At 35.4% G+C, this 3975-nt stretch overlaps 1 non-coding gene across 1 annotated transcript; it reads right to left on the minus strand.

Moving 5' to 3' along the window:
* Positions 1-3460: 3460 nt before the first annotated feature.
* Positions 3461-3554, minus strand: TRNAY-GUA (transfer RNA tyrosine (anticodon GUA)). The gene is made up of 2 exons: positions 3518-3554; positions 3461-3496 (listed from the first exon to the last, which is right to left on the minus strand). It is a non-coding gene; the product is annotated as a tRNA-Tyr (tRNA).
* Positions 3555-3975: the final 421 nt, after the last annotated feature.

Consider the following 3975-nt stretch of genomic DNA (forward strand, 5'->3'; position numbering starts at 1 on the left):
TGGTGCTGTTCTAATGCAAGATGAAAGACCCATTGCTTTTGAAAGTCGTCCAATCAAAGGAAAGTTTTTAAGCAAAGCTATTTATGAGAAGGAAATGTTGGCAATACTCCATGCACTTAAGAAATGGCGACCCTACCTAATGGGAAGACACTTCAAGGTAAAAATGGATCATGATAGCCTTAAATACTTTTTAGAACATAGATTATCCTCTGAAGAGCAACAAAAGTGGGTCACAAAGATGTTGGGTTATGACTTTGAAATCATCTACAAAAAAGGGAAGAAAAATGTGGTGGCAGATGCACTCTCAAGAAAGGATGAGGATGTGGAAGCATTGTTGTGTGCCATTTCTATTATCCAACCAGATTGGATAAACGAAGCAAGGGAGGAATGGAAGAATGAGGAAGAAGTGTGGGCACTTATTCAAAAGCTACAACAAGATTCCAGTACTTCTGATACATTTAGCTGGCAAAATGATTCGTTATGGTACAAAGATCGCTTATACCTCTGTAAGAATTCCCAGCTAAAACAAAAGATTCTTATGGAATTGCACACTTCTCCCTTAGGAGGGCACTCAGGATTTTTAAAAACTTACCACAGGGTTAAGAAGGAATTTTTTTGGGATGGCCTTAAATCAGATATTCAAAATTTGTGGCGGAATGTTTGGTTTGCCAACAAAATAAAGTTGAAACAATTAAGACACCGGGTCTATTACAACCTTTATCCATTCCAAGTCAACGTTGGAGGAGGTTTCAATGGATTTTATCACAGGTTTACCCAAGTCTGAGGGAAAGAGTGTCATCATAGTGGTAGTTGACAGACTTACCAAGTATGCACACTTTTGTGCATTATCACATCCATTTAAAGCCAGTACAGTTTTACTGCATTTATGGAAACAATTCAAAAACTACATGGAAACCCAAAATTATTGTAAGTGACAGAGATCCCATTTTCACTGGAAATTTTTGGACAAAATTATTTTCTTGTCTTGGTACTCAGTTAGCTCATAGCTCATCTTATCATCCTCAATCTGATGGGCAAACTGAGATAGTAAACAAATGTTTGGAAGGATATCTTCGTTGCTTTGTATCTGATAAACAGACACAATGGGTCAAATGGTTGCCTCTGGCTGAATGGTGGTATAACACTTCCTTCCATACAGCAACAAAAATGACCCCATTTATGGCACTTTATGGGTATCAACCACCATCCATCACATCATATTTAAGAGAAAATTCTAAGGTTCAAGCAGTGGAACATCACATCCAACATCAAAAACAAGTCCTCCAACTCTTAAAGGATAACCTCGTGTTGGCACAAAATAGAATGAAACAACAGGCAGATCAACATCGCAGTGAAAGAAGTTTTGATGTAGGTGATTGGGTATTCCTACGGCTACAACCATATAAGCAAATGTCCCTAAAAAGCAAGCTAAGAAGGATAATAAATTATCACCAAAGTATTATGGTCCGTACAAGGTGTTGCAAAAGATTGGTACTATGGCATACAAATTGGAGCTTCCTGCAGCTTCTCGATTGCACCCAGTTTTCCATGTTTCATGTTTAAAGAAGGTTATAGGCGACAAGCTCCTAATTCAAACAATATTGCCAGAACTTGACGAGGAAGGAAAAATTATATTGGAACCGGAAGCAGTCACAGAAACAAGAACTCGACAGCTACGAAATCGATCAATTTCAGAGTATCTTATCAAGTGGAAGAACTTATCCGCTAAGATTCCACATGGGAGGATGAGAATTTTATGCAGAAGTATCCAGAACTACTCAAGCGTTGAGGACAACACTTTTTTGAAGGAGAGGGGCATGTTGGGTCCCTATAATACTAGTGATTACCCCATTACTATTGTAGTTATACCCCTTATTTTTATTGTTGTGCCCCTATTACCCCCATATTGTTATCTCTGTGCCCCATAGAATCCCTCTATTGTTATTTTTGTGGCTTTATATTATTATTGTTAGGTCGGCTGGATTATATTGTGACTCCTTAGACTCCTATATATAGAAAGGAGGTTTTGTCATTTGAATCATCCAAGAATTGTTCATTTATGTAATGTAAAGGAGGTTGCCCCCTCGAAGAGGCTGAATTCTAAGGCATTGATCTATCTTTTCTATCTTTTCTTGAGCTGATTTCATAACAATGAAAGTCTCAAAGAGGAACTTTTTTTAACTCCATACCCAAAGATCTGTTGACTTACAATTGTTTTCAAGCTCATAATAAGCTTTCTAGCCTCCTATTATCCTTTTCTCCATGCTATAATGCCAATTGAGTTGATGATGAATGTCAATACCTAAATATTTGTATGAAGAAATGTTCTCCAAGCAATTTTAATCATAAATGTAATTATCATAATTGATCTTTTTGGATTTAATTATCATGACTTTAGTTTTGTCGATATTAACAATCATGCCCATCTTGGCGCAGTAATCATGAAGGATCCTAAGCTACTTTTCGAGATCATCATGGCTTTTGGCTAGAAGAAAGATATTGTCAGCATAAAGGAGAAGAGTAATGATCATATTAGCGAGCTTGGGGCCATCGCATCTTGCAACTTCCAAACACTCTTCTAGCTTATCAATGTAAATGCCAAAAAATGTAGGGGATAAGGGACACCCTTGCTTAACTCCGATATTGTATTTAATTTCATAAGACCAACCCTCGGTGGTCTTAAGCTTGGAAATAACATTCTCGTACAACCTAGTCACAACAACCCTCAATTTGAGAGAAACCAATATCTCTTTAAGTCTCTGCCATAGCTTATCTTGAGGAACTATGTCGAAAACTTTCATAAAGTCAACAAAACAACAAAAGAGATCGGTTTTATTATTGTGACATTCTTCAGTGATGATCCTAAGAATAAAAAGATGATCAATAGTTGAGTGATGTCTCCTAAAACCAACTTGCTCTTTAGCTCTTCTACCATGGCTTTCAAGCCAGAGGCTAATTTTCTTTAAGTCCATATAGTTTGACTAAATATAATTAATAAAATTCAACATTAAACGTAACTAAATGGTAGGATATTGTTTTTCTAAACTAATAAATTTTTATATTAAATTTTAAAAAACTTATATTAATAAAGTTGCAAAGACTAAGTAAATTGTAGAATGATTAATAAACCTTCAAAGACTAAGTAAATTGTAGAATGATTAATAACTTGCAAAGACTTCAAAGACTAAGTAAATTGTAGAATGATTAATAACTTGCAAAGACTAACTAAATTGTAGAATGAGTTATTTAACTAAATTAAGAAACATTTGCAAACTTGCTAACACATGTTGAATGAGTTGCTCAACTAAATTAAGAAACATTTGATAACTTGCTAACACATGATTGCGAAACTTTCGACGAAACAAAAATCCGATCTGCCGGATTCGAACCAGCGATCTTTTTTCAATAAATTAAAAAAACATTGCTAACGTATGATAGTGAAAATTCAATGAAACAAAATTCCGACTTGCCGGATTCGAACCAGCGACCTAAGGATTCCAATTTAGGTTTTATCCCACTACAGTCCTCCGCTCTACCAACTGAGCTAAAGTCGGGAGACGTCTATCATTTGTTTTTAGGTTTTAAGTATTATGTTTGAAAGGTGTATTTCGCATAAACCATTTGCATCGAATATGGCTTCAGGATATTTTTATATGACGTGACTTCTGCGTTGTATGATATACTTTTGTCATTTAATATTTAACGAACAAAGAGAATATTTCGCTTTCAAGTTCATGCACTACCATTGTTAATGGCATTTAATCTATTTGCGAGACCATCCACTGTTTTGCAAGTGGTCACGCAGATACGCTTTTGGAAAAACATGACATGCCATAAGAGAAAGATGTGATACTTGGATAAGAAATATATAAATAAAGCATAAATCCAAGGGGTTTCTTTTGCTAGAATATTAATGTCTTTGAGTATCTTGCTATTTTTTTTAGTAAATGCTTGAGTTGAATGCTAGGTAAATTG

This window comes from Pinus tabuliformis, chromosome Q, assembly GCF_031772625.1.
Source record: "Pinus tabuliformis cultivar Carrire ecotype Pingquan chromosome Q, CPIR1, whole genome shotgun sequence".
Taxonomy (NCBI): domain Eukaryota; kingdom Viridiplantae; phylum Streptophyta; class Pinopsida; order Pinales; family Pinaceae; genus Pinus; species Pinus tabuliformis.